Source organism: Humulus lupulus, chromosome 4 (assembly GCF_963169125.1).
Source record: "Humulus lupulus chromosome 4, drHumLupu1.1, whole genome shotgun sequence".
Lineage (NCBI taxonomy): Eukaryota > Viridiplantae > Streptophyta > Magnoliopsida > Rosales > Cannabaceae > Humulus > Humulus lupulus.
The window spans coordinates 178,235,106-178,249,135 of record NC_084796.1 but is presented as its reverse complement, the minus strand read 5'-3'; positions in this window follow the sequence as shown (position 1 = coordinate 178,249,135).

Genomic DNA, 14,030 nt, shown 5'->3' with positions numbered 1-14,030 from the left:
TGTTGAGTACATCTAGAGAGTAATAAATCAACATTTTGAATCATACGTGCCCACACACATCTTTGTGTGTTTGAGGATTGGTCTGGAAGATCAAGGTGTGAGTCTTCAGAACTTGGATAGGAAGATCCTTGATTTTATACAAAAAGATTCGAGGACACTTGATAGGCTACAACAGGTAATCTCTAATTTGATTGTATGTGATTTAATATATGTGTGTGTATGATCTTGGCTGATATTAATAATTATTAAAAAAAGGTCCATTCCCCGTTGTGTATCTCTGATTTGCCATTTAAATATTAACAATTGATACCAGAGCAGTCTACATATATATATATATTAAATGTTGTGTGAGTTTCTTGCATTTGTTATATGTATATTGAATGGATGGATATGTTTTTTGAACGTATAATTGAATGATGGATCGTAATTATATGGTGTTATTGGGTTAGGAATTTGAATTTCTATATCTTGTGTAAGCCATAAAGTGCATAGGTTTTTTGTAAATTTTATTTTTGAAATTAAGATCTGAAAAATTTGTACACAAGAAACAGAAGAAAAAGGACCTGAACCATGCACCTTGGAGGCACACGGGCCGAGCCCCGCAGCTGCCCCACCTTCGCGCGCACGAGCCCAGGCTCCCAACCACTTGCGCACGCGCAAGCCCCATGCTCCCTTGATGGGTGTGTCGCCCAACCCTGCACGCCCGCGCCCTGCGCTCTCGCACCCTGCACACTCGCGCCCTATGCACCAGCAGCCAGCCCACGCCCATGTGCCGTGCGGCTCCCTAGCTTCCTTTGCGCCTGCCACCTAGCCGCATGCACCCGAGCCCCTTAGCTCACCTTGTAGCCGCCGGCCCTAGTGATCTATATTCTTGGTGCCCAAGCTAGATCCTATTTTTGTGCTATTATCTTTTATTTAATTAATTTTTAAATTATTTGAATTTAAAATTTTAATTATCTTATTTTAATTTTATTAGAAAAATAAAATATCTTTTAGTTAGTTAAGATTTTATTTTAAGTTTAAATAATTATTTGAATTTGATTATTTAATTATTTAAATTCAACTAAATTAAAAAGATGCCAAAAATAGTTATTTAATTAAAAGTTAGTTTTAATTAAATAAATTGATTGGAAAGTTAGTTTCTAATTAATTAGTTAGGCCTAACAAATTCCTAAAGATTAGCAAGAAAACCTAAAAGAGAGAAGAAGCATTCTTGGAGTCTTGAAAACAAGTTAAATGCTATTTTGAAATTTTATTTCTATTTTTTCAAAGGTTGAAAATTTAGAAATACCCAATGGTACTCAGTTCATCATTTATTGTTTATTTATTATATTTATTTAAATAAATATTAATTAATGTCTGATTGATAACATGATCATGCATTAGTGAATTACATGTTGTTATCCCCATTTCCTGGAAGGGCTTTGGGCCTTCGCCCTGGCCCACGGCCAGAGGACCGGCTCGGCATATGGGCCTGGCCCAAGGTCCCTTAGTTTGAATATCACCCAAGGGAACCGGTACGGACCAGGGACTCTAGACTGGGCCCGTCTGGAGGGGTCCGGGACGTCCCTCCGGGTTCATCTTCAGCTTGAACAGTCCCGGCGATGTCCAGAGCGCCCGGACCGTCGCGGCCTACGCGTCCCTATCCCAGAGCCTGGTATGGTCCGGGCCCGAGGTAAATGAAGCGGGCCAAAGGTAAACGGACCTGGGTCACCTCCTCCCCAGTTGAAGGGCTAGGCGTCCAGGATCCTGAAACCGCCTCATTTCGCGTGGGCATTGTCCCCCACTTTTCGCCTGCAGAAAAGGTCGCCTCAGGATTGCCCACTGGTGTGTCAGGATTGCGCAGCCAAGTACTCTGACCGGTCTTGTCTCCTGAATCAGCCTCGTGACTCGAAGTGGTCAGAGCCAAAGCGTCGTTTTGTCGGGCGAAGGCTTGTGTCTCAGGTTAACCAATTGGGCCTTAGCTGGTTTGAATTTCGTGTATTGTATACCTTTTTGTATTGGGCCTCCACTAGAAAGGCCCCTTGTACCCATTTCTCTGATGGGCCCGGGTCGGATCCAGCCCAAACTCGGTGTTCCCCTCAGCTTATAAATATTAGCTGTAGAACAACGCACAAAAAGAAAAAAGAGGGGAAAATAGCAGAAACTCTATTCAGATAGAGTTAGAAAACTCCATTGTAAAAGCTTCTTATAGCTCTAATATATAGACTCGTGGACTAAGGCTAGTTAACACCCCAACCACGTAAAAACCGCGTGTCGATCTTCTACTTTCATTATTATTATCAGTAAATATTGTTCATTAATATAGTTTTCGAAAATCTCGGTTAACACATGTCATTCATGAAATCCCACACAGTTTTCATTAATCATGCATCTTTTAGAAATATGATTATTTAGGATTGTCCTAATTGTTTATGTGAATTGTTTTGGAGAAATCAATTGCATGTAAACTACTAAGTATTAAATTAGTTAAAACTTTGTAACTCACGCCATAATAAAGACAATAGTTTTTATAGGCCTTTAAGTTAACCAATTTTATTTAAAAAGTGTTTTAGTAAAGTTAGATGAATGTAATGGGTAATTATCTAGATCACATTAATTGTAGAAACAGACTCTTTTATAATTAAATGTATTTTGTAATTAATTACATTCATAGATTATTAATAAACTAGTAATTAATTTAGAATTAATTGATTAGTTTAATAAAACACATTATTTCTAAAATAGAAAGTGGGAGAAGGAGAACATCTCAATGTGACCTATAGTCTCCATTATTAGTAAAACATCGTGAGATATGAATAGGGCCTCGAGGCAGCTTTGTTTCCGTCCCCCTAAGGAAGGTTTCTAGACATATTAATACTAAGGTTAGCTTCTTACAAAGATAGGAAGGAGTTATGTATTTTAGGCTTTACCGACCCTAAGGCGGCACTCTCTAAGTTAAGTCATGAATTATGAAATAATGGGTTACATTTTGCAGTGGATAATTGTATCTTGACCAAACCAGCGGTACTTTATTTTTAAAAGAGAAAATAAAGGGTTGTTTTGAGTTTTAACTAATAAAGATAAGATTGTCTTATAAGCTATCTAAATTTAACTTGACTGACCCTAAGGTGGCACTTTATTTGTTGGGTAGTTTTATCATGGAAAAGAAAATGTTTATTTATGTGTTTTAATTGTTGCATTCATGCATCATATTTACTTTCTGAATAATTGATATTTTTTTAAATAGTAATATTATTGTATTTTATTTATTTTTAGTCATAAAATTGTTGCCACCCAATTATTTTCCTATTATGTGCCCGGTGATGCATCAAATGATTGATGATCATATAAGTAAAGTGAAACTAACTGAAGAAGATGAAGGAGGATGGATAAATTAAACTTTGTTTGTTTTTCTAGCTAAAAAGCTTAAACATATCTATAACGAAAAACAGCCTCCTCTTGTACGATCATGGGATGCAAGGAAAGAGGAACATGAAAAATATGCTGATTGGATGAAATCAAATCACATGGCGAGATTTTACATTCTTAGTACCATGGAAGAAAAGCTAAGGAAAAAGTTTGAACACATTGAATATGCTCGTGATATGTAGGATGTTGTCTATGAGGATATACAAACAAGACCGCAATCACGAAAAAGGCAGATATGATTTACCTTTACCTTAGACTTAATAGTTGATTATAACATATAACATTCTGAATCTTTGATTTGGAAACCACCAAACATATTTTTATTCTTCTTTATAGACACTTTAGCAATCAGAGGAACTTGCAGATGGAGACAAAAAGAGAAAGTGTCTAGTTCACGAAAGCGTTAAAGAAAGTCTTTTTATTTTAAAATTCTTTACTTATTATTAAAAGAAAACTTTATTGTTGTTTGAACGATGTCTTAGTTTGTTTCTTTTAGTATTTTAAATTTTATTTCATGTATTAACTTTATAATATTTTATTTATAATTTGATTATTCTTAATTTTTCTTTAGACATGCAATTGAATATTTGGACTTTAAAAACGCTTTCATAAAAAAAATTGAACAACCGCTTAATAACTCAGAATTATTAAAAGTAGCAAAATCTCAAGGAAACAAAAGACAAAAAGTTTCAAAGGAGGATGACACATATCTTTGGCATCTTAGACTTGGTCATGTAGGTCTAGAATGGATAAATCGGTTAACAAAAGATGGACCTTTGATAAAACTAAGAGTTGGAACTCCTCTGGTTTGTGAATCTTGTCTAGAAGGCAAAATGACCAAACGTCATTTCTCAGCAAAAGGCAATAGAGATAAAGAACCTTTGGAAGTTGTACACAGCAATGTCTGTGGTCCAATCAATGTACAAGCAAGAGGTGGGTATGAGTGCTTTGTAACTTTTATTGACGATTACTCAAGATATGGTCATACTTACTTAATGCTTAGGAAATCTGAAACCTTTGGTAAGTTTCAAGAATTCAAAGCAGAGGCTGAGAAGAAATTGGGTAAGACTCTTAAAACACTTCGATCTTATCGAGGTGGAGAATATTTGGCAATAGAGATAAAGAAACTTTGGAAGTTGTACACAGCGATGTATGTGGTCCAATAAATGTACAAGCAAGATGTGGGTACGAGTGCTTTGTAACTTTTATTGACGATTACTCAAGATATGGTCATACTTACTTAATGCTTATGAAATCTGAAACCTTTGGTAAGTTTCAAGAATTCAAAGCAGAGGCTGAGAAGAAATTGGGTAAGACTCTTAAAACACTTCAATCTTATCGAGATGGAGAATATTTGGATTTATAATTCAAAGATTTCTTGCTGGAGCATGGTATTCTATCTCAACCCACAGCATCATGAACACAACAAAATGGTGTTTCTGAAAGAAGAAATAGGACCTTGTTAGACATGGTCAGATCTATGTTAAGCTACTCTTCACTTCCTCTCTCATTCTGGTGATATGAACTTCAAATGGTGACTTACATTTTGAATGTATTCCCATCTAAGACCATAAGAAAAATGCCACTGGAACTGTGGAATGGAAATAAACCTAGTTTGCAACATTTCTGCATTTGGGGCTATCCTGCTCATGTTCTTAGACCTAAATCAGGGAAACTTGATTCAAGGTTTTAAGTGTGCATTTTTGTGGGCTACGCTCCAGAAACAAGAGGTGGTTACTTCTATAGTCCCAAGGACCAAAAGGTATTTGTTTCAACAAATATGACCTTCCTTGAACACGACTATATGAATAACTATAAACCTTGGAGCAAAGTAGTTTTGGAGGAACTCACAGCTGATAAGATTCCATCACCTTCATCTTCATCATTAAATGATAAACAACAAACCGAGGAAACCACTATTCCTGGAAAAGAAACCCCAGTGCAACGTCGTAGCAGGAGGATTGTGAGGCAATATGTTCGTTACAAACATGAGGCACATGTCCTTGTTTCTAATACAGACAAGGATGATCCATTAACCTTTAAAGAGGCAATGGATGATCCTGAAAAGGAGAAATGGAAAGAAGCCATGAACTAAGAAATGGAATCTATGTATTCCAATTTTGTCTGGGAACTTGTAGATCCACCTAAAGATGGCAGGCCCATTGGATGCAAATGGATATATAAGAAGAAAAGAGGTGTAGATGGGAAACTTGAGACTTTCAAAGCAAGGCTAGTAGCCAAAGGCTACACTCAAAGAGAAGGTGTTGATTATGAAGAAACATTTTCTCCTGTGGTCATGCTTAAATCCATTTGCATCCTCTTATCCATAGATGCACTTATGACTATGAGATATGGAAAATGGACGTCAAGAATGATTTTCTGAATGACTGTCTTGATGAAATTATCTATATGGTACAACCAGAAAGGTTTATCAAGAATGGGCAGGATCAAAAAGGCATGTAAGTTGCTGAAATCGATTTATGGATTTCAGCAAGCATCTAGATCTTGGAATATCACCTTTGATGAAACAATTAAAACATATGGCTACGAACAGAATGTCAACGAAACATGTGTGTACAAATAAATCAAAGGAAAATTAGTGGTTTTCCTATTTCTTTACGTGGATGACATTCTCCTCATTGGCAACAATGTAGAGACATTGTCAAACATGAAGAAGTGGTTAGCCGAAAAGTCCCAAATGAAAGATTTGGGTGAGGCGAGCTATGTTCTGGGAATCCAAATCCTAAGGGATAGGAAGAACAAGCTCTTGGCACTCTCTTAGGCTAATTATATCAGTAAGGTGCTTGAAATATTCTCTATGGAGAATTCTAAAGGTTAGTTACCGACCAGACATGGAATTACTCTCTCTAAGGAACAGTGTCCAAAGACACCTCAGAAGGAAGAGGACATGAGAAAGTATCCCTATGCTTCAGCAGTTGGGAGTCTTATGTATGCCATGTTGTGTACTAGACCCGACATATGTTATGCAGTAGGGATTGTGATTCGTTATCAATCAAATCCTGGTTTGGAACTCTGGATTGCAGTAAAGCACATTCTCAAGTATCTTAGGAGAACGAGAGATTATATGCTTGTATATTCAGGAGGTGAGTTAAACTCTACTGGATACACGGATTCTGATTTTCAATCAGACAAAGACAGTCGTAAGTCAACGTCTGGGTCAGTGCTCACTCTTGGTGGAGGAGCTGTGGTCTGGAGGAGTTACTCTTTCAGGTTGTCTATTGTCTAAAGGTACCCATTAATTCCAAATTCCAACCTTATACCCATCACCCTCTATAACCCTCTTCCCGAACCTGGGAACCTAAGGGTCTCAATCTGACATTGTCGACTTTGGTGCCCAGTGGGGACGTACGGTCTCCTTTCGTACACACTCCATCTTTTTGTTGGGAAAACTTATACAAGATCTTTCTTTATTTTCATGTAGATCTAATATTAAACAAGTTAATATGAGACAACCTAGAACATATTTATAAAATTGAATTCAAAGACAAATAATGATAAGAATACTTACATTATACGCAGCGGAATAATAGAGTCATTCCTTCAGTCTCTCTAACCCTTGTATCCTTTCTATCGCAGGGTATTACCAAGAAACTTAACCAATCTTCAATTTTCTTCACAACCTTCCAAAGTATCCTTAGAATTACCTAGACTAGAGTGGGCAATTCTCAACACATGAGATAGATACAGAGAGAAGAAGAGAAGAGAACAATAAGGCTAGAAAATGACTTATGTTTAGAGAGAATCTAAAATCTATCAAAAACTTGTGTTTCAACTTATGTTTTCAATTCTCTCTTAGCATTCCTTATATAGACTCAATTAGGCTATTTATTTAATTAAAAAATCAATAAAATAATATCCAATAATCAGCCCTCGTTCGAAATTATCATGGGCTTTAGGCCCGTGAAATTTTCCATTTGATTATAAGCCCATTGAACTTAAAACCAATGTCTATATTATTTTTTATTGATTTAATTAATTAAATAATTATTTAAATCCTTTATCAAATTAATTATTTATAATTTGAACCTTGATTTAAACTTATTTATTAATTTAGATACTAATTTATCTTAATTAATAAATCTTCCCTAATTTCTCTTTTCTTCTCAAAATTGTATAACGCTATGAAACTATCAAAAATTGACCTAGTCAACTTTGATAATTCTAATTGATAACTAAATCAATTAATTGAGACTATCTAGATGATTTTATCCAAGGTACAGTGGGGACCATGGGCCTATGAAATCAATCTCCAATAAGTTATCATAAATCTAACAAATAAATTTACTAACTTATTAATTCCTCGTGACTCCACTAAAGACTCGAAATTGCACTCTTGAATTCATAGAACGCTCTACAAGCAATATAGATACGTTATTAATTATCCATTATTACCACCATAATTGTCACTCAATCCTCTATAGACAGTCTACAATGAGATGGGACTAAAATATTGTTTTACCCCTCATTGTATTGTATCCTTAAAATACTTAGTTCCTTGTAAATGATATTTCAGCAAACTAATATTAATTGCTGAAATGAGATCTCTATCATTTAACACCTTGAACCAAACTAAAAAGAAACCATCATTTAATTTCTTCATTAAAAGCTATAGATGTTCATATCTATGATTAACACTCCCACTCAATTATACTACCGAGTTCCCAAGATATAAGTATGGGCTAGTCCGTAGGGTAAGCTGGTAACGAACAAGTCAAAGAACTCAAATAATACAATCAGTTAGAATACTAACCACTCAGAAATGAGATTGAATTGACCTATGGTCAACTATATGATATGACTAGAATAGATAATAACGGTATGTTTACTTATCCTATCAACTATCAATATCGACCCTGCCCGATGTAACAAATACATCCGATCTTATCTACTTTGCTAATGTTCTAAAAAGAACATAACACTGCAATGCGTAAGTAGATCATATCGTAGATTGGCAAGTCAGTGTAAATCTTAGGACTAACTTATTTTGAATATATAATCATATTTATATTCCACTATGATTATATCACTATAAATACGATTAGAAATATGCTCATGATTTAATAGAAGTTTATATTAAACAAATAATCATGAAAATAAAACATGTGAGCAAAGTGATTGACTGAGTTAAAAAATGATTTCTATTCTTTTATTGATAATAAATGAGATTACAAAGAAATTGAGTTTTAATTAGGGCATAAAACCCCAACACTTTTGACATATCACTCACATCAACCATAGTGTGTTAACCCAATAGGTCAAATCACAACTTTTCGCATCCACTCACATCATCTGCAGTCTAAGGTGATCCACCTTTAGGGTCCATACTACATTCCTTCATAGTAACTTCAGGATATCCTAGAGTCATAATAGCCCTTCCAAAAGATTAAGCCATGCGCCTCTCAGTATTCAACTTCCTAGATACAATAATCGTAAAGAGGTAACCTAAGGCTCATCCCGTATCTTTCCCTCATGCCAGCATCCATCGGATCACTCATCTGATTTGCATATCTTAACCCATTTTTGCTAAGGTGATAGAATTCTTAACCATTCCTACACGATCTTCTTATGGTGTTTTAACTATTTATTCATAGAGGTATATCTGTTACTCATCAATCGCAGGTTCTGGGCCAATCCTGGTCATTACCCCACCCTAACCATGGCTAACCGGCATTACTGTCATCTTGACATCCCATGTAGAACATCTAAGTCCTTATCCCTTCATCTGTTATTGTAACACCCTGGGTAACCAGCACCGTTACACTGTGTATTTTAAGATAGTGCAAGACTCGCTAATCAATCTGTTTGACAATAATGTGTTTCTAAAGTCAACTATGAGGTTAGGGCTAAAATATTTTGATCATAAATGGTTAATTTCCATTAAAGTAGATGTTTGGTACATGGGATCCCAAAAATAGGGTTTAAGAGACAATTTACAACTCTCAAAAGTTTTATACAACCAAAAGCCACTCAAATGGCAAAATACAAATTTTAAGGCTCTGTCCCTGCACCTTCTCTCGACCATGGTGGACGAGCAGCTGACAATGTCCACCTCGCCCGCCCGAGATCTCCAACTCATGGGTGGTCCAGCTTTCCTTTACCTTTACCTTTACCTGCACCATGTAGCACCTGTGACCCAAGGCCCAGCAAGAAAACCAAAGAAAACAACAGATACATGTAGCAATAATGGTATTCGAACAAGCTTAACTCATTCAATTCAATCATAAAACAAAGTATGAATATTCAACTAATCAAGGATAAACACATAATCTTAAGTTCACAACTATTCAGGGTTGGCACACTTAGCCCGAGCCCCCTGTTAATCTTGCTGACTCCGGCTCGCTTAGGCCGAGCTATGCTCAATACGCTTACCGTCAGCCCCGACTCTCTTAGGTCGTTCATTCCCGTATATCACATCAATCTTAGAGACACATAGTACAAGCAATCAATAATTGGGAACCTCAGTCCCGTTCACTACCACACAAGGGTGTAGTTTTTTACCTCGAATCTCGAGCGAAGAATACAGTACGGTCTCGAGCACGATCCTCAGTCTTGAGCCTTGGCACTAAACCTAGTCACAGTGTCAATGGGCGATCATCAATTTCTAATCCAAATAAATACTTAGAAAAAATAGCTAGCCTCTGGGACCTCGATTTCTACTAAACCGGGCTGTAGAAATCATCCTGAGCGCTTAGGTTGGAACCCCCGAGCCTTCCTAATCCTAAAACCCAACTTAGGCCAAAATTCCCCTAGGCGAGCCGCGACCTAGCCATAAGGGTTGCGGGGCGCCCTCAAAATAGAAAGCATCTGGGGGAGGCGGGTCGCGACTTGCTCCCCCTAGGGCTGTGTCACGCCTTCAAGACAGAGAGCCCTTCAAGGGCAATCTGGGCATGCGGGCCGCGACACCCATGAGTTGGGTCGCGGCGCGCCCCCACAAACCCCGGATTTCTGGGTTTTCTCAGCATCTTTCCCAACCAAAACCTCCGAAAATTCAACCAAACCTTCAGCGAAACTCAGAACCCAACCCCAAAATTCTTATCCCCACAACTTAATCAACATTTTAATTCTTACCCTTCCTAACACCCAAAATTAGTTATCAAATTCACACTCATGCAAGCTCAACCCCTTTACATAAACTCAACAGAATTTGAGAATTTGACTTGAATTCTTACCTCAAATTGCAGCCTAATACTCACGCCTCCCAGATATGGAAACAATCTTTTGATTGTCCAAGTGACCGATGGGTGTCAGCGTAATTTATGAGGCGTCCCGTCTGCACGTGCAAGGTTGATAGGGTACTCGAGTGGGCTATTTAATGCCTCTGCACCATTTGGGATCGTTGGGTAGGGATAGCCTTGAGATTTTCAACATAGGTCATTGGATCAGGTAGGTGTGGATCGTGGGTTGATGAATCCACGATCCGGTGTTCGATTGGGCTAATTAAAGCCACTGCTCCGTTCGAGACCGTTGAGTGGGGAAACTCTTGGGATTCCCACTATGGACCATTGGATCAAACAGTGGATTGTTGCCCTATAAATACCTTGACATTTTCATTTTGAACTTTACACAATTTATATATTCAGAGCAAAAAAGAGAGTTTTTTATGTCCCAATTTGTCGATGAGCTTTTCCGGCGATTAGTACATTTCCGTGTCCATCTGTTTCCGACCAGACCTCTTGTTGTTCAGCCATCCGACAGTTTAGTCATGGTTCAGCCAACAGACAAGTTGTTGTATCACCTTCTCAGATTTAAGGCTGAGATTTTGCCGACTCTGTCACCTGAGACTTTACAAATTTCAAACCCAGCACCTCTCAGTAAGTTTTCTGGTCATTTTTTCTTTCTCAATTTATTCTTTTTTATTGTAATGTTATTCCTGCGACCATAAAACTGTTAGGGTCGTGACCACCATGTAGGGTGGTTCTAGGTAGGATAGTGTAGGCCTGAATTGTAGATTTTCTAGGAGATACTTCCTGTCTAGTTGTCCCGGATCAATTTGGGTGTCCCAAGGTTGACTTGGGAGAGTTAGAAAAAACCTCTGATTTTTAGTTCCTGACAAAAGATCTTGGGATCTTTATTGATCCCGGATCTGGGTTTGGAGGGGACTTCTCCAAGCAGTTTTAGGAGAACCCCCGTACCTTAACCAATTTTCTTTGGTTTTGGTGCTAACTGCTTGGTTTTAGTTTTCTTTGTTGCTTCTAGGTCCCTGATCATGAGTCGTTGTGTCACTCTTCATTTGAAGGATTACGTTCATTCGGGCCCCATAGTCTTGGAAGGGCACAAGCTTCCCACGGGCAATACATGGGAAATGGATGGGGAGAAGAATGAGTTCTGGAATTATCGAATGTTGGATGCTCTGGACAAACACCTGGGAGTGGAATCGATTCCAGGACTCTTCTACAACCGACTAGCCCGAAAGGAAGAGAAGGCCCATACTGGCGTGGGAAATTTCGGGGCCTGAAGCGTAGGCCACATCAGTGCGGGAGCTACTCTTCTGCTCCATAATTACTTTGCGCGGTTTCTTAAGTTCGTGGGGATCGTGTCGTTCCAACTTCTGCCCCAAGTGTACAAATTTCTCACGGGATGGCGCATATTCTACACATCGAAGGAGATCCCGGCACCTACCCCAGCGGAGGTGCTATATTTTTATAAGCTGGAGCCGCAGCTTAACTCTAAGGATAAGACTCGGGACGGATTTTATAGATTGAAATCTCGTGGTAACTATCCAGCTCCATTCAGCACCTGGAAGCACCCCCTGGATGTCAGACATTATTGGTTTATGACATCCGGGTTCCTTCTGGAGAAGAACACCACATTGGTGCTGGACTTCCAGCGCATGGGTAAGTCACTTTTCTTCCTTGTTTACTTAGTTTCTTAGTTTCTTCTGCTCCCCACTCACGTTCCTGGAAAACAGGTATGTACGTCCAGACTCTACTCACTATGTCCATCCTGGATGGCAAGAAATACTACACCACCTTTAGCGCCGAGGAACTGGACGTAGGGGGCTTCGTGACCATGGACAACCTTCGGCTGGTCGGGATGCTTGCCGCCAACCAGTCGATAGATTCCCCTAGCTTCTGGGGGCTACAATGTGAGAGGGATCCCACCCTGAGGGAGGAGCTGGCCCTAGTTCACATCGAGGTTGTGGAGGCTGCAGCCAAGGCGGACGCGGAGAAGAAGAAGAAAGAGCAGGCCCGAAAAGCGGAGAGGGCCACGTCCGATGAATTGGACGCCATTCTCGAGGGGAGGCAACTAAATATTTGAACTCCCGCAACTAGCATTTCGGGGCAAGGTAACTCGCTCCCAATTTTAACTTATGCTCCTCATTTTGAGGACTTAGTTAGGAATAAGCAACAGTACCGGGACTATCTGACCGGAACCATCAATAAAGTGGGGCTTCCTTGCCCCATTGTCATAGATACACTGACCCTCATGTACTCATCCTGGTTCCTACAATACGGTAACTTTTTGGACCTGAATAACATGGGGGACCAAATTCACTCTTTCGCCCTAAGGGAGTTGATTCGTGCTCGTTCTTTAGATAAGGATTCGTCCCGGAGGACTTTAGACTAATATTTCCCTTATTTTTTGACTTCTATCCCCATTCATATATTTGGTTGATCAGTTTCTTTGTTTGTCTTTTTTGGGTGATCCAGAGATGTCTAACCCCATGGCGAAGATGAGGGAAATGATCAAGGCCAGGGCGGTCGCAGCCAAGGCTTTTGCGAAGAGGGTCGCAAAGGACACGGCCAAGAAAAAGTTCATAGAGCTGATCCTTGGGGATTCAAGGCCAGTCCTGGAAGTTTATGAGAAGGCTCCAGATGTGAGTTCCCTCTCGGTAGCGCCCGCCAAAATGGTCCCTCCCCCATCTGCTCCTCTCCAAGTTATCAATTTGGATCAGGAGCCTTCAGAGGAGACGAGGCGACTAAGAGGAAATTCGACGTTGTTGTTGCAGAGTCGCCGAAGCAGGTCAAGCGGGCCAGGATCAAGGATCTTCCCTTGGCCGAGGAACATTCCTCAGGGGAGAGCCTGGTTGTCACGCACCAGCTTTCGAATGCGCCCGAGCTTTCCATCAACCCAGCTCTTCCTGAGGAAGGGGATCTTGTCCTCCAGGAAGAGAGGACGAAAATTGTGTCCCTGGCTTGGGATGATGGTCGGGACAAACAGGATGAGGTGTACCAGGCCCTGACCATCAGGTAGAAGGTGGAGTTCGCTGAATGCCCGGAGGTCTTCAATGCTCCCCACCTAATCGTGGACTAATTTGTAGCTGAGATCACGTTCTGACCTAAGTTGGGGTAGGATATAGCTCCACTTGCTGTGGATATTTTGGTCTAGGTAGGAACTACCATGTCCACCCTCCAACTGAAGTGGTACGCTACCTTGGCCAGCTAGGATGCCCTATTCATCTCCCAGGCCATTCATCACCAGGCCACCGTGGTAAGTCACATGCCCGTATAATCTTTTATTTTACCATACTTATTGCCTGTATGTTTTCTTACTTTGGTTTCTTCCAAGATGCCTTGATGGCCCATAGGAATTCAGATCTGGTGGCAGAGATGGTGATGAAGCTGGAGACGGCTCAGATTGAGCTGGAGGGGGCCATT